At 39.2% G+C, this 24,530-nt stretch overlaps 1 long non-coding RNA gene and 1 pseudogene across 1 annotated transcript; one reads left to right on the top strand and one right to left on the bottom strand.

The window, feature by feature from the left end:
- Positions 1 to 5,843: 5,843 nt before the first annotated feature.
- Positions 5,844 to 8,767, bottom strand: LOC133736337 (uncharacterized). The gene is made up of 4 exons (XR_009859511.1): positions 8,636 to 8,767; positions 8,423 to 8,536; positions 6,240 to 6,313; positions 5,844 to 5,982 (listed from the first exon to the last, which is right to left on the bottom strand). It is a non-coding gene; the product is annotated as an uncharacterized LOC133736337 (long non-coding RNA).
- A 9,294-nt stretch (positions 8,768 to 18,061) lies between these two features.
- LOC133735589 (pre-mRNA-splicing factor ATP-dependent RNA helicase DEAH10-like) lies at positions 18,062 to 24,164 on the top strand (annotated as a pseudogene).
- The last annotated feature ends 366 nt before the right edge of the window (positions 24,165 to 24,530 follow it).

Genomic DNA, 24,530 nt, shown 5'->3' with positions numbered 1-24,530 from the left:
CTAACCCTGAAACCCTAAATTCGTAAACTCAAAACTCTAGCTGCCTCCACTGCACACCTTGAAGCCCTTGATTTCAGGAGCCCAGAACCGGCGGCGGAACCACCGGAAAAGCCCTAAACTGGCCACCTGAAGCTTCTAACCAGTCGGCTTAGCCTCGCATGGATAGTGTAACGCCCCAAACTACACCTCACCAGTTTGAGCACGTCACAGTGCCGCGAGGCTCTAAAACATAAACCGGAAACTCAGTTTACATCATAGAGGATCGCTAGGCAATCTATTTGAAAACGTTTTGTATAAACATAGAGGAAGCCACAAATATTTTTGAGGTGAAAATCCTTGAGTTGCGAAAAATCATTTCATTCGTCCAGAACTTGAATGAATGTTCACACAAAGGATACGAACTTTAAGGAATGAGAACTAAAATTGACACAAGCTAACTATCAACAAATTTTGGAACACGAAGTTCGAGAAAAAGAATGTAGAAGAAAGTCCAAACAATGGTTTACCTGACTTATTTCGCACACCCAGCTCTGTCCGCTTTTGTCCCGTCACCAGTGCACAGTACCTGCATCCACTCTATTGTAGGGGTGAGCTTTCGTCCTCGCTGCTCAACAGGAACTCTACCTCGACTAGGTTTGAAAATCGATAAATAAATTATTGAGGCCTCAGTATGAAAACATGCTTAAACCAAATATTTCAATCAATGACAAACTTTTTAATAATGCTTTCTGACTCGAAAATCGATGCAGGATACTTAAATAAACACGCGCGCTGAATCTTACCCGATGGCTGGTCCCATAGACCCACTACATGACCTTACCTCAAATGATTTATCAACCAGGTAAGCGTAGCGAGAGCGTCCGCTACCTAGCTACACACACGGAGTCAGGTCGTCATTGCGATCGCTCACTGTCCGACCGGTGTAGCTAACCCTCCAGAGGTTTAGGGGATCGAACCCAGGGAAGTCAGTTCCCCCTTCGCTCTCAAGCCATCACATTTCTCACACGGTTTGGTTAGTATGCATTGCATTTTAACTTAACCAAACCATACAAACTAACATGCATCATTTAATAACAATATATAAGAAAATCACTAACCGAGGAGAGTCTTGAATCCCTACCTGGATTCCAATGCTTTCTCTCACGTACTCCGAGAGTCGTGAACCTTCTGTTCCTTGAGTAACTGGAATCCTAAATTTCGACATTTCGATAGTCAATATCTTTTGAACAATTATACGAAATCTCGACGATTAATATATCGTCCAAACCAACTTTTCCTGGTTTGACCAGGAGTTAACCATTTGACTATGTTGACCGGCACTTTTTAGTTTGACCAACATTGGCCAGTTCGACCACATTTAACCAATCGATACTTGTTCGATAATTAACCCAAATTACCGAACATTTACTTGAAATTATGATATCGACCAATTACGACTATGTCGAAGTAAATCAAGCAACGACTTAATTTCAAACATATTAGACATACCCGAAATTTACTAAGGCCACCCAATATGCTATTTTCATTTCTTTACTTATTACCCTTTCACACAAGGTGTCTCCAAACTACTAAGGACACCCAGAACCAAAACTCGAGTTCTTTTCCATCAATCACAACCATTATCACAACAAAACTTCAAGTTTACGGAACCCGATTACATACCAACAACTTCATACGAGCAACCTAATCCAATCCAATTCACCATTCTCATAAACACAGATTCACCGTAAGCACACTCAACACATGCAACTATTTTCTGCACTCATAAGCAAAACAAGAAGCATCTAGTCTAGAACCCAAGTTTACCTTTGCTAGTACAACTCGTAGATGAAACTTCGAGCTTCGATTCAACCAGCTACGATCCGTGTTCCACCTCCTAATTTCTGAGATTGAACACAACTGAGGTTCAGTTCCAAGATTCAAGTCTAACTCAACACGACAGTCTCACAAGGAGTTCTAAAACGGTCGTCACGCACAGCAACACCGGCGGTAATCGACTGAACCCAGAATGCCAAAGCTTGAAACTTTAACCAGATTGGAGAAACCACTTGCCCAGACGCGTAGAGCTCGAAGACCTGATCGTCTTTCGGGTAGCAAGCACACCCAGAAGGGCCGGAAGAGTCGCCGACGTCGAGGAACTGTAACGGACCCGAGAGCACCCAGAAACCAAAACCATCAAAACTCGATCCAATTTGAAAACCAAGTATATAACCGTGTAGAGCATGACGAGGGAGTCGATTTTCATACCACTTGCAGCTCAGACGGTGGCTGGAGTCGCCGGAATTACAGAACTCGCCGGAGAAGTCTCGGAGCTTCCAGTCGTCGAGTCTCCTTCTCCGTTCAGTGCATGGACGATCAGAGGCTACAGTGGGGTAGGCGATGCAGAGACGAAGGGAATGGAGCTCGTGCGCCGTCGTGGGGTGGTCGGACGTGAGAGTTCCGATCGGGTTCCCTTGCTGGTCGTTTCCGGGTCGGAGGACTGTGGTCCTCTCTCGAGATTTCTGGTTCATTCCTCTGATCCCAGACCCATTTATAAACTCTAGTTAATTTTCGATGGCTGTGATCAAGCGGTGGCTAATGGACGGCCACGATTGCACCGTTAATTTTCCTTTTTACTTAAAATGAATTTCTATAACTTTCCAACTTTAGAAATTCATAACAAATAGTTTCCATATCCTAAAAAGTTCCCGAAAATACTCACGGATTCATGACATTGCGTACTTTAATATCAAGCCCTTAAATCGAAGATGTAACATTGTGAAAAATTTCGAAAAATAATCCCAAGCATCTTGCTTATCATCGGGATTATAAATTAAATATCAAATAACTCTACTTTACAACCTTAAATATTTTCGGGGCTCACAGATAGCCTAGCTTCGACCCTGTGCCAGCACCAGCATGCGCGCCCTTGCGCCTCGCATCCTGACACGTTAGCCTCGCTACCCCTCTGTTAGCCTCTCTACACGACCTGCTAGCCTTGCCTCGCCCAGCACACAGCCTCGCCGACCCTCTGTGCGCCCTCTCTTGCAACCCAGTGCCCCTGCGCTGCAGATTAGCCTGGCTCAGACTTCGTTAGCCTCGCCAAGCCTCTGTTAGCCTCACTTCGCTTTGACAGTTGTTAACCTCATCTTCAGCGGCTATTAGCCTCGCCAGCTCAGCAGTTAGCCTCTCTAGCACACCTGCGCAGCACACGCCCACGCACAGCCTACACAAGCCTCGAACAACGCCCGCACAGCCCTTGCATGTGGTTAGCCTCGTTACAAGCAAGTTCCAGCCACCGCCGGCCACCACCGATTTCCGGTGACTTTTTCGGGCCATTTTCCAGCGACCCTATTTCGAGGTATTTTTTATTAAAAATTGCCTCTTTCAAGAAATTTACTTTAATTTCTTTTCTCGAGGACTTTCAACCTCCCTTCTTCTACTCCCTTTCTTCTTTCGTGGGGAGGCCTAAACCGAACTATAGGGGGTCGTGCTATCTCCAAGCTTGGAGCTTTTTGATATCTCCAAACTTAGACTTTGTTGAGAATATACGATCGACCATATACACATCATTGTTTCTATCTAATCCCAATCCCTCTTCGAATCGAATTTCTTGGGAGTAATTATGCTAAGAAATTTCTAATTTCTTGGGAGCGATTACGCTCATAAATTTCTTTTGTTTTCATGGTAGCCTTTTTGCTCCGAAACTAACCCTTTTCCTTATTCCTTTTCAGGATGAATAACCTGAATAAATTGGACTTTGATCCATTAGGGACAACTGGCTCTGGATATCCCAAGTGGGTTCGTGATGTCCGCCAGCATCTCAAGGCCCAAGGAATCTTGGAAATGATTCTTGAGCCTAGCCAGGACGTGCCAACTGTTGAGCAAGCTCAAGCTTTGGAAGAAAATATAGCAGCCTTGGAGGCAAATAAGGAGAAAGCCGTCATCCTAATAGAGCAGCCTTGGAGGCAAATAAGGCAAATATGGATGATTCACTCCAGTACAAGTATCTGAATGAAGAAAACCCCAGAAGACTGTTGACTTGATGCATAAACTCTCGCAAGCGTACGAGTCGTGTCAAGTAAGGGAAGTATTATGCCCAAAATTATCATACCATGGGGATTAGTGGCTAACCCACAATCCTTGGGTAGTCGGAACTAAAGTCACTAAGCAAATAAAGGAAAATAAAATAAATAAAAATACTACTCTAAGGCACCAAGCCTTAGCAATGCTCGGCTTTGGTTTTCACCAAACCCTAATTAAAGCTATGAGCCTAGTGATGGATAATTACAATGAGATAGAAATTGTCATCGAAAATTGTAATTGAATTTCTAATAACTAAATTGCACAAATTTAAATGAAAGGTTTAACTAACAACTAAATTAAATGAAGAAAAGAAAAGTAAGAAATGGAAATTAGGTCACTAGGATATCCTCCTAGCCAAATTTAATGCACAAATATATTCTGACAGTGGTCATTCAATTCATAATAGCATCAAAACAGTTCCCAAGTCTTTTCATGGCTCATGGGTCATTAGATTTCTTATATGGTATTCCTACTCCGGATCAAGGGTCGTAGAAACTCAAATAGGACAATCTAGAGCCTTGTTAGGGCCTCTAGTTGCACCAAAAGGCAAAGTGTCCTAGAATCTTAAGGTTCCCAAGTTAGCCAATGTGGTAATCGAAATTGGTATTGTAACTAACCATGTTCTAAACAAATGTCCTAGCCATAAATTAGAGAAGTGATTAGGTCCCCTAATTTGTTCTAGACATGCTCATCTGCACATTCAAGAGTTAATCAAGCTCCTAATCATGCATCTAAACCATATATATTATAGAACAGAACATATGCCAAACACAAAATTGAAAACCATTAAATCAAAACATATTTATTACATTAAATCCATGCTATGGTTCAAACCCTAGCTAGTTTCCCAAAGAGACTACTCACTACTCATATATAGATACATCATCAAAAATATAGAAAAATATGAAAGAGATGATAAGGAAGAGAGGGGAGAGTTGACACTACAACACAGACGGTAATTTCCGACGACGAAAAATGGTCGGAAATAGGGCATTTTTGTCGGAAATACCTCTTTCCGACGAAAAGTCGTCGGAAATGCCATGGTCGGAAATAAATTTCTTCCGACCAACCGTCGGAAATGCTTGACCATTTCTGACGAATATCACCGTCGGATTTGAGTCTCGTTTTGGTCGGAATTAATGTTTGTTTCGTCTGAAAAAAGTCGACGGAATTAAGGTTTTTCGTCGGAAATAATGGTATTTCCGACGAATTATTTCCGACCACACTTTTGGTCGTAATATCTATTTCCGACGACATAGTTTTGACCACTCGTTTCGTCAGAATAAGTCTTTTCCCACAAATTTTTTCCGAGCACAATTGTTGTCGGAAAACTTTTTCCTATGGCATATTTTCGACCAAAAACTTCGTCGGAATAAATATTTCCGACTAAAGTAGTGAATTAGTATTTGAGTATTTCCGATTACATATTTGCTTTGTGGGAATTAATAATCATTACCGTCTATACAAATGACTTTTACCGATGAATAATTGTTGTCACAAACGGCTCACCTCTTGTGGAAATAAATATAGTAAATGAAATTACATTCGATTTTAATTATTAGAATTTTTTCAAAAATTGAATATTTATTTTCTGGAACTTGAAGAACTAAATAAATATAGTGAAGATTTGAATAATTGATTGAATGCAAACTACATAGTCTTAATACATAGATAAAAAAAAAACATCATTCATGACATTAGAATAGTACGAGAGAAAATACTAACCTAAAAACAAATAATAAAAGATTACATTTGTCAAACATGTCTAAGCAAAACTAATTGCAACCTAAAAGCCCAATACCTACTGAAGTGAGTAACTACAATCTCCACTTAAGCATGATTGAATAAACAAAGACAAACCTATTGTCTTCATTTCTTCCCCTTAAACTTTGCAACTGCATTCCTCAATGTCTCGTCCTATAGCCAATCCAACATGTTGCAAATTACTATAATATCTCACAGGAGGTATGAAAAAGAAAACAAATACAGCATGTTTAACAATACATATAAAATGGGTCAGTGCTATCATATCATAAGCTAAAGTCATTAACCATATATAATGCTCTAAGTGCACATTATTAATACCGCAAGTAATAAAACCATTAATTCTAAACTACTCGCACATTATTAATATTTTGTTGCCTCATATAGATAGATAAGGTTTGTTCGAATACCTTGTAACTAGTGGCTAGCAGCTAAGGATCAAGATGCATTTGCTTCGGAATCTCCATTAGTAGATTTACGTACCCTGTCAAAATAGCAAAACAGGAAATGGAACAAAGTATAATAAGTATGAGGACCTTATAAAAAAACTCCTAATTGCTGCAAAAACGCCTTGACAACAAGGATGTTTTTTTAACGATTTTAGAAGCCATATAAATAATAATAATAGTAGCATTAAAGAAAAATATTAAAGCTTTACTTAATAGGTATGTGTGTTTTGATGAGTTATGAGAACTACAATGCAGCCAAGCTTTTTGATTGTTCAGTTTTGTACATGGAATCCTATGCCTAAACCAAAACAGAGCTTTAGATAAACAGAGCTTTCTTTATAAGTTAGAGCTGCTTTTGTCTCTTTTTTTAGCTTTATGTTACTAATCTTGTCATTACCTTTTTAAGAATTAGGATAAAGTGCATTTTTCTGCAGCTTCACGCTCCTTGGCAGAGATCATTTACATTATTTACCACTCCAGGAGGCCTCTTATTTAGTATGATCGATCTGGTGAAATCATATAAATGTAGTGCATACTAACAGTAATGATCCTAATCGCAATAAATAAAAAGACTAATATCTTACTCTTTTTCAAGAGCTTTAAATCCATCTACATAAAAGAGTCGGAAGTGATGATCCAAATGGAAGCCTCAACTAAGTGAAATAGCCTAATCCTTTGTACATATATACACAAGAGAAAACATGAATTCCCACATCCTGTTTGCAAACAAATCACATGCCGACTAGCTGAGTGAACCAGTTCAGAGTAGGTAACAAAAAGATTCATTTCCCTACCTGAAACAAAAGTCCTAGGAAGCTAAGCTGCTAGAAGGTATAGATTCTGCATGGAGTGTATTGCAGACTTCTTTAAACTTTATCAATAGAGCAGAACCATGAGATGTATATCAGACCCCAATTGAGTCTAAATTGAAAGAGAAATCTAATTCTTGTTAGTTCAAGATCATATCTTGCACTTAAGTTGATCATCTACACTGATTGTTTGAAATCCCTTAATCAAATTAAAGTCATGTGCACACATTGGTTCAAAATTGAAATACCTTAATTTTCTGCATCATTTACGTTATTTCCTAAGATAAGTCATAGTCATGTGTGAAGTTGGAATGTATTCAGCTATATGTATCAAGTAGCTATGATAAGTCATTGTCATGTACATGCAAAAATTCATATCTTAAGAAGAAAATGAAACATTCAATTCATTTACATTTGAACTAAACAATCATTCAATTCATTCTTTGGTATCATTTTCTTGGTTGAGTCTTTGGACCAATCCAGTTGCATCCATCTAAGCTCATTAAGAAGAAAATGAAACATTCTTCTTATATAGAGACTTTATCATGATGGGGATGAAAGGGATGTTGCTGACCAAATCTGGCCATCAATCGCTTTTACTTTCCTTTTCTCACCTCATATTGATAAGTGAGGCTTTTTAATTTTACCATAAGATAATTTTACCATTACTAATCAAGCAAACTGAAACCCACACCCACCACAAAGCCAGATCCTAAATCCATAGCTACCTCATTTTCACTTGGCAATATTTTGATTCTCACAAGTCCTTTTTGTTTGCTTAGCAAAAATAGGGAACTGCTTACATCTGAAGCTATCTTTTGGTTCAACATTCCGACCCTAAAAGAATTCTCTCCTGTTGGATTCAAAATATGTATTATTCTCTTTTGAAACTGGTTCAAAGAATCAAACAAAAGGTTCAGTACTCCCAGTGAAATAAAAACAAAACTAAATACTGATTTTTAAAGTAAGGGGTTTCTCCTCCTTTATGCATTCTGCCATTAACAACTGGCTCACTTGCCAATGCAGATCTGTAATGGTGAGTCTGGCCAAGTACAGGAATCTATATGGGATGAAATTCTAGTAGGTGAAGCAATTCAATTATTATTACAATTTGACCCAGATCAGAAAATTAAAGATCTACTGTCATGGTACTGTAAAGCTAGCTATCATAATGAAAAATTCCCAGAAAAAGCAAAGAGCTCAAAATCAAAACCTGGTACAACCAGTCTGGGTTTCTCATTTCTGCTATGCAAACTGGGTTTTTCCGTTGAAGTCTAAGATACAATTGCTGGTAATTGTCAAATACGTGTTGCAAAGAAAAGAGAACTCACTCACCTCAAATCCTAAACAAGACCAATCATAGAATCGAAACAAGCCTCTAGTACTATTGCCCAACTGCCAAACTTCTTTCAATTTTTGTTTCCGAGCAGATCTAGAATGGAGGCACACCTGTAAAGAAAGATCAAGAGGATTAGAGCTTAGATTAACCAGAAGATATAGAAGAATAAGACGTGCTGAGACAGAATAAGAGGGAAAAAGGAGAATTACGGGAGAGAGAGAGTGATGGGTGATGGAAGAGAAGAGAAGCTGTGAAATTTTCGATCTTTTAGGTTTATTGGAGTTTCATCGCTAGAGGTAGTAGAAGAGTAGCATGTAGAGGCTTCACAATTTTAGGGATATGGGCAATTTTAGATTTTTAGGGATATGGGTAGGATGATCAAATATTTGAGGCAGTGGGAAGAATTTTAGTGGCGGCAAAACTTAAATTTTTTATTTTATTTTTTATTTTAATACAAATTTCAAATTGTTATTTTGTATTTTTTCTTTTGGGACAATTATTGTTCTTTTTTTTTATTCTTAGGTACGTGTAGTCCAGTTATATGACTACTTATATCAAACAAGTTCAATTGCATAGATATTCCACTTATTCAGGATATCTCGTCGGGAATAAGATTATGTTGTTCAGGAGTAGATGTTATGTCGAGGAAGAAATATCGTATCAAGGAGCAGATAAGCTGTCAAGGAAGAGTTGAGAAACATATATCTTGACAAGTTGGAATAGGAACCATATATCTTGTGTAGAAGTGAATATCTCGTCTAAGAGCATATATATAATTGAGGAGCAAATATCGTATGTAGGAGGGAATATCTCGTCGAAAAGCATATATCTTGTCTAGGGGGTATCCTCTCATCTAGAAGTATATATGTTGTCAAGGAGGGGTGTCGAGGAACATACATATTGTCTATGATGGAATATTCGTCTAGAACCATGTATCTTATTTAGGAGAAAATATCTCGCCAAAGAGCATATATTTCCTGTTGAGAAATAGATATCGTGTCTAGGGGGAAATATCTCGTCCAAAAGCATATACCTTGTCTAGGATAGTACCCTTTTCGTCTAGGAACAAATATCTTGTTAAGGAACAGATATCCTGTTGAGGAAGAAATATTGTGTCTAGGGGGAACTATCTCGTCCAAAAGCATATATCTTGTCTAGGAGGGTACTTTTCTTGTCTAGGAACAAATACGTGTTAAGGAACAGATATCCTGTTGAGGAAGAAATATCGTGGAAATATCTCATCCAAAAGCATAAATCTTGTCTAGGAGGGTACCCTTCTCGTCTAGGAACAAATATCTTGTTAAGGAACAGATATCCAGTTGAGGAAGAAATAGCATGTTATGACTTCGATCCACTCGGTCAACCAAGTAATGCTTCATAACCTTATTTTTTGGCACTACAAGATTCAAAGGGCAAGGGCGTCATTGATTCGTGAAATTGAGACACCGATCATTAGATGGAACCCTTACAGACGTCGTTGAGCTCTGGTATACAGATCACAATAAAGTTGTCTTGTTTCACTGTAATTGGTTTGACACAGCTACCAAAGGCAAAGGTTATAAGGAAGATCGTTATGGCATACTAAGTGTCAACAATAAGGGTAAGTTGAATACCCAAGAGCCATTTGTACTGGGATCCCAAGCAACCCAAGTTTATTATGTTGAAGGAATAAAAAACAGTGCTTGGAGTGTCGTGGTGGAAACCAAACCTAGAAACGTTTTTGAAATGCCTACTGATGAAGAGGAACCGTATCAAGAAGAAGAATCTCAGACGAGTCACACATATGCAAACCGTAACGAGGAAGAAGATAATGAAGAATGAGGTATTGTGCTTCAAGTCCCTACTGATGATTTGTATGTGTATATTCTCTTTTTTCACATATAAGTCAACAAAATAACGAATTGCTTTGTGATTGCAGTACTGTCCATTTGGCAAGGTTGAAGTCTAGACATCTGAAAACAGTTGGCAAAATTTAGGCCTATTAATGTGCATTGTAATGTATATGTTGGTGTTCACATAAATTTGAATTGTATCTCTTTTGTATCTCGTGGTTTTGGTCTAGTCCCCCTTCCCTTTTGTATTTTTTTTTTATAAATAAAATTTCTAATAAGGGCGAAGAGTTAGCTCTTATTTCGCTTCTTAAAAAAAAAAAAAAATTACTACTTACTGTTTACTTTTTTACTATTATATGACCTTTCTAATAGTGGCTATACTTTGTTGCATTGAATGATGATGAACCTATTTCTGGTTTTTCATTATATATGTTATGACCAAATTTGCAAGAATATGAAGACAAAAAATGCAGGAATCTATATATTGGCTACTTTTAACCTTTTTTTTTTTTTTTTTTGGTATTTCCAACGGTGAATATGTGGTCAGAAATAAACCCTATAATTTCCGACGACTTTCCGATGAAACAAAATCTTATCGGAAAATGACCATTTATTTTCCGACGACATCACACTTGGTCGGAAAAACAATTAGCGGGAACTTTTGCCGCCAAATTATAATTATTTCCGACCCCACTCTAAACTTTTTCCGAGAGGTTGTTTTCTGTCAGAAATAATGGTCATCCAAAAATTGTATTTCCGATGGGGAAAACTTTTTGGTCGGAAATAATGTCACTTCCGACCAAAAAAGGATTTGGTCGGAAAATGACATATTTTTTGTAGTGTGACTTGGTCACTCCTAGCTATAGACTAGTATGAACCAAACAATTTCTTCACTCAACTACCCAAAATAGAGGTGTGGTGCTCTTGATGATGATTTCTTGAAGCTTGAGTGAGTTCTTCTTGTATTTCCAAAAGAAAGATAAAGAAAATAATCAACAATTGATGAGAGGAAGATAGAAAGGGGAGAGAGCAGCAGCCCAAAGGCTGCCCCCAAATGTGTTGTGCGGCGCTGTGTGTTCTGACGTCTCTAAGAGCAAGTTCACCTGTTGGGTCACCGGGTCAGTTACTATTCATTACTTTTTAGTGTTTATTTCTACCCTCTGGGTCACGGGCACAGTTTTCAAACTAACTTGGGTTATCGGGTTAGTTTGTAGGTCAAGAAATTGACCCAGAAAATCATCCAAAGTGACCCAGATCAGTTTAGAAACTGTACCCACGACCCAGAGGGTGGAAATAAATATAAAAAGAAGTGAATAGTAGGTGACCTGGTGACCCAGTGAGTGGACTTGCTCTAAGGGTTAGGTATGTATCTAATATATATATGTTTTGGGTGGCTGTTATGTAGGAGAGAGAAGGCTGATAATGGGTGACTGGTTATTGGTCAGTGTGGAACCAAAGAGAGAGAAAAGAAAGTCTGGGTGTGTGATCTCACATGCGACAAGAGGAAAGAAAAGCAAGAGATGTTGCTATGTGTAATTAAGGATATGGTTCAGCAATTAGTTTGTTTAATTAAACAAATCATTGTTTAATTAAATAAACTCTTGGTTAATTAAAGGCTGCATACTTTTATTCCTTAAATTATTCTATATTTTTCTTCTTCTTCTTCTTTCGCACATGAGTAATTGGGTTTTGCTTTCTTGCAAGTTGCAATGGCTTTGATGGATCGACTACCTTTGACCACTTCATCATTCTATCGGAACTCCAAATTACTCCAACTTTGTTCTATTTATCGTGATTTTAACAACTCCACTTATTTCCTACAAAATAAATAAACATGGATTAATTACATAATAATTAATTTGGAGATTAGCTTAATTCTAGTGTTTAAAAAAATGCTTGTAATCAGCTCTGGGTCTCACTCGAAGAACGCTTTGGCAACATCCATGACTCCCTGCTTCCTGACCTAGAAGAGAGATGACACAATCTCCGGTTCTGTGATTTCAAGACAATTCTTGATTACAACTCGGAAGCACTTCACATTAAATCCTTCGCATTAAATCCTTAATGGAATTCTGTGGTAAAGAGATCACAGATGCGATGTTAATTGAGAAGACTCTCTCTATTTTCCCCGTCTGCTTTTATGGTTACTAAGAACTATCAAATCTATGTTATTGCATGACGGATCATAAAGTTTCATGAGCTCATTGGAGCCATGAATGCGCTGAAAAGCATGACAACATCCTTGTGAAGAACTATAATTCGAAATCCGTGGGAACAGAGACTATTCCGGAGTCCAATTATAGTCGCGCCCCAAAGGGAGAGCGCCAAGAGCAAAAACATAATCGTAGGGATACTTCTGGATGTTCTGGTCCATATAATCGCTCTACTTAAGAAGGTAACTGCCAAAATAGTCAGACACGGAACTAAAGAGGTCAACGTGGAAAGAGAGAGGGAAGCAACACTTCTGGCCATGTTGGTAGTGCCACCAACACTAAAAGCCATCCAAATGAAGTTTTCAAAGCTCCTCAATCAAGGGAGTTTGAGCACAGAGATGCATGTTCTCGATGTGGAGCATCCAGTCATTGAGCACACATTTGTAGAGCTCATGAGAGTATTGTCACCACCTACAAAGCATATTGTGAAGCAAGAGAAGCTCACTATGTGGCACAAGAAGATCAAGAATGTGATCTACAGTTAACGGTTGAAGACTTCAAATCTAGCCGGGATCAATAGATTGCCAATTTAGTCTTTATTTTTCCAAGAGATGTAATAGGCAATTGCCATATATTTTGTACTAACTGTCATTAGTTTAGTTTTTCTTCAACTAGGCTTATCCAAAGTGAGTATGATGTCTAGGAAGGTTTTTAGATAAGTGGTACTTATTGCTCTATCGACATCTCTCTACTCACCTGGCCATATTTATTTTGGAGTTACCGAAAGAAGTCAAACGACTACCATTGTTTTGCATTAACTAGTATTTGGATTAGATTCCCTTAATGGTTAAGAAACAATGATGTACTCCTTTGGCTTATAAATAAAATTTCGAGTTCTATTCATTATGACTCCATTTTAATTCTAAGCATATTCCTTTGTGACTACAATGACTGGGCCATCAGGATTAGTTCAAGGACATGGAATGGCCTAAATTCTGCTTGCTAAATGGCACCTTGATTACCATCACAGAAACTCTCTACGCTCCTAGGGAAAATCGAACCCTATAGAGCTATTCGAGCCAATAGATTCCATGCGAAAACGCATATAGAGAACGGAAAATAGTTCATTTGCTTTGCAATACCTCTAATAATTAGGAATAATTAAAGGTGCATCTTAGAGAAACTTATATGTCTCTTTAGTGGATTTTATGTCACCACTATTCGAGCTATTAAATCCAATAGAGTTATGAGAAAAGATCTCTTGGTGTACCTACATGTACATTTGCAAGCATAATTAGCTATAATGAGCTACGCTCATTGTACCGCCAGAAGTACCAACTCCCACCAAAGTAATGTCCTACGGATAGACAGCCAGGCGGGCTACGGCCTGAGCACAGGATCGTCCCCAGATCACCGCCGACGCGCGGCCACGCGCTGCGCCAAGACAGCGTCAGAAGCTACTGAAACTAAGAACTGAAGCATATCAGTCCCACATCGAAAACAAAGAGAAGATCAGACCTCTCCTCACCTATAAATAGGTCCTCTCTTCTCTCTTCATTATTACGCATTTACTACTCATTTATTATTATGCTGCCTATGTGTATTGACTAACTTAGGCATCGGAGAAGTGAAGACCGCCCAACGCGGTCTCCCTCTGATGCCCTGTCTTTCATTTGGCAGCCAGCGAAGATCACCGAGTATACAGAGTAGCGGTCCGCCCACCGGACCTGCGTTAAACGAAGGTTTGGCTACCGCCAGACTTTGAGCATTAACACTTGGATTTAGACACATATTGACTTTGTCACGATAGGAGGTCATCCTAGTCATGATATGATGATCCCTCTACTAAAGACTTCACAAGGACATCCATTCTTTCGAGCGAAACGAAGCAAGAATCAAAGGTTGATTTCTGGACTAAGTGTGGCTGCCGCTGCTGCCTCTGGCGCTGCCGCTGTCCACCGCCAGCCTAGGGCTAGTGCAGTCAATATCCATGATACCATGGATGGCGTCCATCATGGTGATGGAGCCCCAGGTGATGCTGTAATCACCAACTTTGCTTCCAACAGAAATTTCAGACGTTCAGGCCTAACCAAAATCCTCATTAGTTGCTTCTCAGGCCTCTTGCTCATTCTACAAAGCCTGTTCCTTAGGAAAATTAGGACTCAGACCATCCTATGCGAAGGATACAAAAATTTCATTATGTTCTTACATAGAATCCGAGGGGACTCTGTGGACCGATTCAGTCAACTTGCGGAGGTTTAAATATTTCATGATGTTGGTTGACATGCAAACACGCTGGTCACATGTTGTGCCATTATCCACTTGTAATGCTGCTTACGCTACACTCCTAGCATAGATCATATGGTGACGGGCTCACTCCTCAGATCATCCTATTAATTCAATTAGACTTGACAATGCTAGAGAGTTTACATCGAAAACTTTCGATGGTTATCGCATATCACTGGGACTGATGTTGGACATCATATTCCCATGTACACACCCAAATGGTCTCACAATAATGACTATGATGGTAGCCCAAACATTGGTAATATGCACCAATCTCTCTATATCTAATTGGGGTGATGCAATATCACATGTAGCTATGCTAATTCATCTATGGCCCACCTCCACTCAATCTATCTCTGCGTTATAGCTAGTGATTGGGTTCAAGTATCTTGTACTTATGCATATTTGAGTGCGCCATTTATGTGCCTATTGTGCCGCCACAGCTCACTATGATAGGTCCTCACAGACGAATGGGCAAATACGTTGGATATGAGACTCCAACAATCGTTCGCCACTTAATGCCCTTGCTAGGCAATCTCTTTACAGCTAGATTTGCGGATTGTCACTTTGATGAGACAGTCTTCCCGTTGTTAGGGGGAGATAAGAACACGAGTGTTCAAAAGGAACGACAGAAATTGTCGTGGTCTGTCCTCACTATGTCTCATCTCGATCCCCGGTAAAGTGACGAGATCACATACATCTGCTGCAAACATGCCTGCAAGGATGAAGGTCCATACGAAAGGATATAGTGTCACCCTACATGGAGGTAGGCATGGCACCAACGCCATAGAGAGTAGCACTCTGATGTTACAGGCCATGGCCCCAGCTAGGATACGTGGGAGGCCCGTTGGTTCGAAGGATACTTTGGCACAACCCAATCATTTGACCATCGATACTCAAAATTTGTCTCATGAGAATGTTCTGGATTAAGGTTATCATTAGGGGACGCCTTAACGTCAGAACCTATTCATGAGAATATAGAGCTATCTAAAAATTACACTAGTGTACATGAGACATGGGATAAAAACTCCATCAAGATTGATGATGTATTGGCGTATTTCATTACGCATGAGTTTGTTGAGTCCGATGAAAAACGAATCACACGCTCCGTTGATGAATGATGAATGCCAACGTAGAGAAAATTGGCCTAAATAGAAAGATGTGATCCAGGTTAAGTTGGATTCTCTAACGAAGAAGAAAGTTTTTAGAGCCAGTGATGCCAACACCTCCTAACATAAAACTTATTGACTAATTCTTCGTTAGAAAGCGTGATGAGAAAAAGATATGGTAATCTCGCCTTATGGAGCAAGGCTTCTCACAAAACGCCCTGGAATCGACTACGAGGAGACATATTCTCCCGTAATGGATGTGATTGCACTCCACTACCTTGTCAGTTTGGTAGTTTCCGAATAAATGAACATGCAGCTTATGAATGTGGTCACTAAATATATCTATGGGGATCTAGATACAGAATATACATGAAGGTTCATGGTGAACTTCATTTACCCAAGTCAAATGGCTCTAGACCACGGAGCGCGTTTGCAATGAGGTTGAAATGCTCACTAAAGTGACTACTTGATTGGGAAATGATATGCCCTCTCGTTTCCATGACAAGTTTCGGATTCATGTTGGTGACATGATCTTCATTGGAATCCCTTAAAGAGTTAAGGGAAACCGTTGAACACTTGAAATCCGATTTTGAGATGAAGAATCTTGGGAAAACACAGTTTTGTCTCCGTTTGGAACTTGAGCATCGTTTTGATGCTTAAGCGTTTTGACAAGGTCAAGCCTTCAAGCACGCCCATAATCATCAGTACTCTTGATCCTAAAAAGGATCCTTTTCGTCCGAAGGATGATGACGAAGATGTGTCCTACTTAAGTACAATAGGCGCATTATTGTATTTAGCTCAATGTACAAGACCGGACATCTCATTTGCAGTGAACATATTAGCTAGACATAGCTGTACGCCAACGCGACGCCATTGGACTGGTGATATGGGCTTGTTCTATCCCTATAGAGAGATGATGGATTCAGACCCATCACACAACAGGAACACCGCCACCACTAGCCTGCCTCCCCTATCCCCATTCGAAAACGACATTAGTGTCTTGGAAGGTTTTGCTGATTCTGGGTATCTCTCTGCACCACACAAAGGTCATTCCCAAACTGGTCATATGTTCACCATAAGTAAGACCGCGATATCTTCGAGGTCTACAGAACAGACTCAGTCGCTATATCTTATAAGAACCATGCATAGATTATTGCTCTTCATGAAGTGATTTGTGAATGTATATGGATTGGATCCATAATTACGCATGTTCGAAGCAATTGTGGTTTGAAGTCTACCACAGATGAGCCTACGAGTATTTATGAGGATAATGCTGCTTGCTTTGAACAAATGAAGTAAGGCTACATCAAACGAGACAACATGAAGCATAATCAGCAACAACAGACTCTCCTCAAGATCAAAGTGAACTATGTTCGATTTGAGGATAGTGTGGCAGACTTGTTCACTAAGTCATTGCCTAATTCCACTTTCGAGAAACTTGTTGGTAGCATCGTTTGCGAAAGTTATCCGAACTCTCATGACCGTAGTCATTAGGGAGAGATGCAAACATCAGAGGGAGATGTCTACATGTATGGTTTCGAAACGTGAAGGATGTGTTGTACTCTTTTTCTCCTTCAACCGAGGTTATTTTTGTCCCACTAGATTTTTGTTACTCGGCAAGGTTTTTAACGATGCATCGAGAGGAGCACCACGTTTGGGCGACACAAGGGGAAGTGTTCAACTATATCTAGATTATGTGTCTGGTCCAAACGCTAGTGACTTGTCCAAGTTGTCTATACATTGATAGTCTTACAGATATTCTCGAAGATATCTTATTCAATGTATGATTTAGTTTCCATGTAAGACTCATATTCTGTGGTTGTAATCCTCTATATAAAGAGGTCCTTATTATCAATGAAAGACACAGCTTATTCTCTCTCAATTTCAATTTTCCTAAACAATCGCAACACGATAATTTTATGGCTTCACATCATCGAGGAAATATTTATAGTTTTAGAATGAAAATCCCCGGATATGCCGGTATTTCTCTCGACATGCCTAGAATTAAGTTGAGTTCCACAAAAAATTTGGATAGAGTCACAGAAAAAATTATGGTGAATAGACAATTGCCCGAAATAGAAAATTTAAGGTGCAATTTATCAAAATTTAAAAGTCATGGGGTAAAAAATTAAGGGGGCAATTTGTCTATTTTGCCAAAAAAGGGTCCACACTGACCTACCCTTCTCCTATTTTTCACTCTCCGCCGTTGGCAACCCCAGCCCTCCCTTCTATTGCTCTTTACTCTGACAATCAGAGACATCGTCAATTTGTCTCAGCTTCAATGGCTTCAGTAGGGTCCAATAACTCTAGCGAAAGTCTTAAACGCAACTTCTCTGAAGACAATCTCGAATCAGATGCCTTGTTTGCCAAGTAAGCACCTTTATCTTTTTACTCTCCGTTTGGCTGCTCAGAAACTAAAAAGATCATTGCGACTTAAACGTGTGATGTTTGTTTTAGGAAGCAAAAGCTTGCTTTGCACAGAAAGTCTCTCCCAATCGCTACAGGTATTAACTGGGACTTTAGGGACATAAGTCACATTCTGTTCATCTTTATTTCAAAGAAGTGATTTTTATGCTCTTTGATTATTAGTTGAAAACCGGCTCGTCCAGGAGGTTTGGAAACATGATACCCTGATTATTGTTGGCGAAACTGGAAGCGGAAAAACAACGCGTATGTTTCTTTTATATCTATTTAATTAACATCCTAATTTACAGTATTATGTCTTTGTATCTATTTATATGCAAGGTTTATTTCTTTAGTGAAGAGCTTTCAATTTAAGGGTGTTTTCCTGTGATGTTTTTCAGAACTACCACAGTATTTGTACAATGCTGGATTTTGTGGAAATGGGAGAGTCATTGGGGTAACTCAACCTAGCTGTGTGGCGGCTGTGAATGTGGCGAAGCGGGTTGCTGAGGAATGTGGTGTTAGATTGGGTGACACGGTTGGTTATTCCATCAGATTTCAGAATGTGACCTCTAGTTCAACAAGGATTAAGTACATCACAGATGGATCTCTACTGAGGTAATATCTAAGTAGGAATATGTATACTCTCTAATACCTCCCTCTAAGAGCTCCGTAAACACTTCATAATCAATGGTGGGTATATTTGTAGACAGAGTTTTTAATTGACAAGTGATGTATCCATTTTGGAGTCTGTCTAGATTTTTTCAAATTCATATACTATTTGTTACATGGTTGTAGGAAGCTGAATATGATAGTCTTTATCATAATTCACTAGTGTTCTTTGAGTGTTTTCGGGGGATCTGAATTGATATAATGTTGGGTTTCACTTTCAGGGAAGCGGTATCAGATCCATCTCTCTCTAGGTATTCAGCTATCATTGTGGATGAAGCTCATGAGAGAACTCTTGACACTGATGTATTGCTGGGTGTGCTGAAAAATGTACAAAATGCTAGGTCTGAATCTGTTGAATTGAAGTTAATTATTATGTCCGCCAGCTTAGATGCTCGAATTTTCTCCGAATACTTTGGTGGTGCAAGAGCTGTTCACATCCAAGGGAGACAGTTTCCTGTTGCTATATTTTATACTTATCATCTTCCACCATCTTATTTACATGCTTCGTTCATTACCATATTTCAGGTATTCAGTTCTCAAAGTAATTGTTGGCAAATAGCTTTTCTCTATAACTTAAATTGACTTTGGAAGTATAAAACCATTTTTAACTTCAGACTAATCAATAGATCATCTGCTTAAAGGCTTAAATAGTGTTCGTACTCTTATATATGATCTGTATCATTAGATTCACCTGGAGGAAGAAGCTGGTGACATACTTGTCTTCTTGACGGGTAAAGACGAAATTGAATTCGTAGAAAGACTTATTGAAGGAAAACTTAAACAGTTACTGGAGAATAGTCAAAAACTAGTAGCGGTTCCTTTATTTTCATCTCTCCCGTCAGAACAGCAAATGCGAGCTTTTGCACCAGCCTGTCCTGGGTTTCGTAAGGTAATTTAGCAATAGGGTAACATTCACATGTATTCTGATTGTTAGCATAATAAATTGTCAAGAGTGGGGATATTGCTATTCCCAATAAGGTCACTTGGCCCTAAATGTTTGAGTTGTTTTTGATTGTTTGCAAACCATAAGCATAATAATTTTCATTGCTTCAGTTAAGATTCTACTAGTTCTCTACATTTTTGGTTTGTATATCTCACAGTGCGTTTCTAATGGTTCTTTTTATCAACTTCTCCATTTTCGTCTTCATACTGTCTGAGTTCTGTTACATTTTTCTGTTAGCTAGTTTTGGCAACCAATATTGCTGAGACGTCAGTGACAATACCTGGAATCAAGTATGTTATAGACACTGGGGTTGTAAAAGCACACTTCTATAATCCAAACAAAGGGCTGGAACCTTTGATTGTTGTTCCAATTTCTAAAGCACAGGCTCTACAAAGGAGGTAGGCATAGCTGGTCATATTTCAGCACATTTTATGAACTTGATCGAACTGATGCTTAAGAGCAAATAGTTTCTGTATGATAATAGTTCCATTCTGCAGTTGGCGTGCAGGGAGAGAAAGACCAGGGAAATGCTTCTGTCTCTACCCAGAGAATGAATTTTGGAAACTTGAGGATTTGACAAAGCCAGATATCAAGTGATGCGACCTCTCTAATGCCATTTTGCAACTCAAGGCTTTGGGTGTTCATGATATCACTGGTTTCGACTTCATAGAAAAACCTTCAGGGTAAGATATTGGAACGGTTTTGTTTCGTGGAAAGCAATTTAGTTCAAAGAAGTTTATCACACAACTATCTTTTACACCTCTGAACAGGGAATCTATTATAAAATCACTGGAGCAATTGACCCTGCTAGGTGCTTTGGCCGATGACCGTAAACTGTCAGATCCAGTTGGATGGCAAATGGCTGCCCTTCCCCTACCCCCTATCTATTCAAAAGCTCTAATTAAAGCAAGTGAACTCAACTGCCTGGAAGAGATGTTGATAACTGTTGCAATGCTCTCAGTAGAATCTACGTTTTTTGCTCCCCGTGAGAAGTTAGAAGAGGTCATTTCTGCATGATGTTTACCTATACCTCTCCTGTTAGTTTGTCATAGATTGTATAGATGGAAAATGAAATGGAAGCAACTCGGTAAGATATTTGTCAAAATATTAATTCAGTGCGTGCTATCTATATTATCTTGTTGCAGGCGAGAACTGCAAGGAAACGCTTTGAAAGTCCAGAGGGAGATCATCTCACTTTGATTAATCTATATCGAGCATCTGATCAGTTTCTCAAGAGTAGATCAGGTCTTAGCACAGGGAACCATGAACAAAATTTCCAGAAATGGTGCAAGGAATATTTCATTGATAGTTGCTCCCTGAGGCGTGCTCGTGAGATTCATAGGTTGGCTATTATCTTCCTTGGGTCATAGACATGTTTCTGCTAATCTCACATAAGATTTGTTGCTGCCGACCTTAGGAAGGTCTTTATGTCCATACAGAATTAGCTCAGTTACATTCAATGAATTAAAAAACGCGCCTTGAGGCGCGCCTAAGGCCTAAAAAGCGAAAATCAGCACCTAAATTGAGTCAGCTTCGATGAGAAGGCGACGAGGCTCCTGAGGCGACGAGCAAGGCGCAAAAGGCGTAAAAAACGACGCCTGAGGCGTCCTAGGCGCACGCGCAGCGTTTTTTTCTTTTTGGGGTCTTTTCTGAAACGACGTCGTTTTGGTTAGATAGGTTTAAAGACCTCTAGGTCGCGACATTGAGCAGCCCAAATCATTCGCCTCCCCTTTTCAGCTTTCGCACCTGATGCAAATCTCATTTCACCCATTATCTTTCTCAACGATTTGGCTGTAAAGGAGACCAAGGAGTTCGAGTTGCAGACTTGGAGTTCGATTATTGGAGTTTGAAGAGGTGCCTTCGAGTTCGATTTGGATTTTGGAGTTCGATTGGCAGACTTGGAGTTCGATTTGTAGACTTGGAGTTCGATTTGCAGACTTGGAGTTCGATTTGGAGTTCGATTTGCAGACTTGAAGAGGTGCTTGCAGATTTGGAGTTCAACTTGCAGACAAGATTTGGATTTTGGATTCGATTTGCAGCCTAGTCGTTCGAACTGCAGACTTGAAGAGGTGCTTGCAGAGACACTATTAGCATTTTAAGGTAAGATATTTCCGAGTTAAATTCTTTACTTGGCTCATTAATGTGATCCTCTAGTTTGATTGCATGTTTGGAGTTTATATTTTCTGATACATTATGTGCACAGTTGCAGTAGCTTGACATCGTGATCTATACGGGTCAGTAGATTAATAGATTTAGTTGAAGTTAGCAGTTTGAGTGGGTTAGGTTAGGTTGAGATGATCAAGAAAAAGTAGTCTGATGTGGATGAGCCTCACTCTTGATCAACATCCCATTTTTTTCTGAAAGGCTTAATGAAAATCCCAGACGTAATGTCACAAGTTTCTCTATATTATCTTAACCTCTTTATGTATGAGATTTTCCACTTTTATATGTATTGCTTATGTACAAGAATAGTTGCAGTTTAATATTAATCGAGCAGCTGCATAACTGTTGCTTATGTGACTGTGGAGGACTGGATAGTTTTTGTTTTTGTAAGTTTGACTATGGGTCGGCACGATCTGGTTTGCCTGGTTGCCCTTTTTCTTTCTTCTTGGTGACTGCATAACTGTTGCTTATGTGACTGTGGAGGACTGGTTGAATTTACTTTCTTGCATTATTCAAACAAATTTCATTCTTTTCATGTAATCAACTACCCAGATTGTTATTTTATATGTAATTGATAAGATGTTATGTACTGCAGCAACAATGAGTTCTAGTACTACTACTAGTGGGACAACAAAGAAAGATCATGCTTGGAAATGGACTAAACCAATTCCGGGGGAGTTGAAGTACTTTTTGTGTGTGTTTTGTGATCAAAAAAATACTGGTGGCATTTTCAGATTCAAGCAGCATCTAGTTGGCACCCATAAAGGAATCAAAGCTTGTCCAAAAGTCCCACCAAATGTGAAGGATTGGTGCATTTTAGCACTTAAAAGAAATGAGGAAGAGAAACAATCAAGGATTGCAGTGCGTAGGGAGATAGGGGGTTTGGAGCCACTAGAAGAAGAAGATGCACAGGTTCAAGAGGTGGAAAATGTGGCTGCAAGTGAGAGTGGTAGTGCTCAAACTCCACTTGGTGGTGGTTCTACGAGTCAACCGAAGTCAAGAGGGCCGATGGACAAGTTTGTATCCTCAAAAGCTCGGCAAACTACCTTGAATTCTTCATTCAAGAAAGAAGAAAGACGTAATGTGTGTAGGGCGATTGGGCGGTTATTCTATACTTACATTTGATATCTGTTCTTTTTCTTTTTCTTCTTTCTTTTTCAGCCAAATTCGAGAAAGTGTTGAACAAATGGGCCTTTGTGTTGCATCTTGTGGGGAAAACATGCTTCAGTTTCGTAGATGTCTTGCTGCTTCTTTCTTCCTCAAAGTAGCTTTAAAGCAATCTGATGGAGAATACAGGTCTTGAACTTACCTTTACTTTTTGCTTAGATTCTGGACTATTGCTTATGAGGTTCCACAGTTGCTCAGTTTTCTCCTTTTGTAACGCAAGTCCTCTCACAGTTACCCACCAAAATGACAGGGTTTTAACATCTGATCTGGCGAATGAACTGGTTGTTCGGATTCACCCATCTTCTGTGCTGTCTGAGAAAAAACCAGTGTGCATAGTTTTCAATGAACTAGTTGAAACTAATGACAAAAGGTTTATCTGCAACACGACTAGAATCAACTATCCATGGTTAAGTGAGCTTGCTCCTCCACGACTAAAAAAGGTACCGTGTGTTGATTTGACCATTTGGGAATCTTATTGTTGGCCACATAACAGGAATGAAATTATAGGATTTTTTTTTTCTGTTAACTTAGGTAATTGATGTAAATTACATCATGTAATCATCTAGTTCTATCTAGTCTTGTTATCTCCTATGGCTATATGGATATTGGCTTGGTAATTAATATGGTAGGTATAATTCATTGACATTAAGTTCTTACGATTCCAATGTTACATGCAGGTATGGGAAAGACACAAGCTACCTTGGATCTCTAATTGCAGATAAGTAGGTAGAAGCTCTACTGCGCGCAATTCTCCAGGGTTTGATGTCCAATTACTGACCATGTAAGAGTTTACCGGAATGGTGACTTGGATGTTTTTCCTTTTTCCTAATGGTTAGAGATGCAACTTTTTGACGAATACAAATTTTTCTGCAAAGAGTTGTAATTAATGGGTGCATTAGGAAAAGTTGAGGTGCTTTGTCATCAATATGGTTAGACGTGATTTCTTCGCCCTTTCCATTGGGAAGTTTAATTACTATGAGATTAGAAGAGTGTGGAGGTAGTTTTTCTTATTTGTAGCATAATTCTAATTTCTAAAGCATAAAAACACATCACCCTTCTGTAATCAACAACAGGATATACTCACCATGATAACTCAGTTGTTTGGAATGGTATGTAGTGATATCGAATTAAAATGACGATGAAATTTATGGGGCGGCGTTGTGTTGCCATGAAATTTCTGTTTCTGCCGTACCTTTCCTACACTTGCGTAAGACAGAAGAAGAGCACAATGTTGACAAAGTCAACATTCCCATCTCAGCTTGAAAGCTGTTGGAAAACTTCACAGGAACCTGTTAGAGCTTAGCCAATTGTAAGCTGGATTAGCTAATTAGGAGAGGCGCCACTGCGGCACTGCCTATATAATCTGGAATTAAAGC

This window comes from Rosa rugosa, chromosome 3, assembly GCF_958449725.1.
Source record: "Rosa rugosa chromosome 3, drRosRugo1.1, whole genome shotgun sequence".
Classification (NCBI taxonomy): domain Eukaryota; kingdom Viridiplantae; phylum Streptophyta; class Magnoliopsida; order Rosales; family Rosaceae; genus Rosa; species Rosa rugosa.
This window is presented reverse-complemented; position numbering and strand designations above follow the sequence as displayed.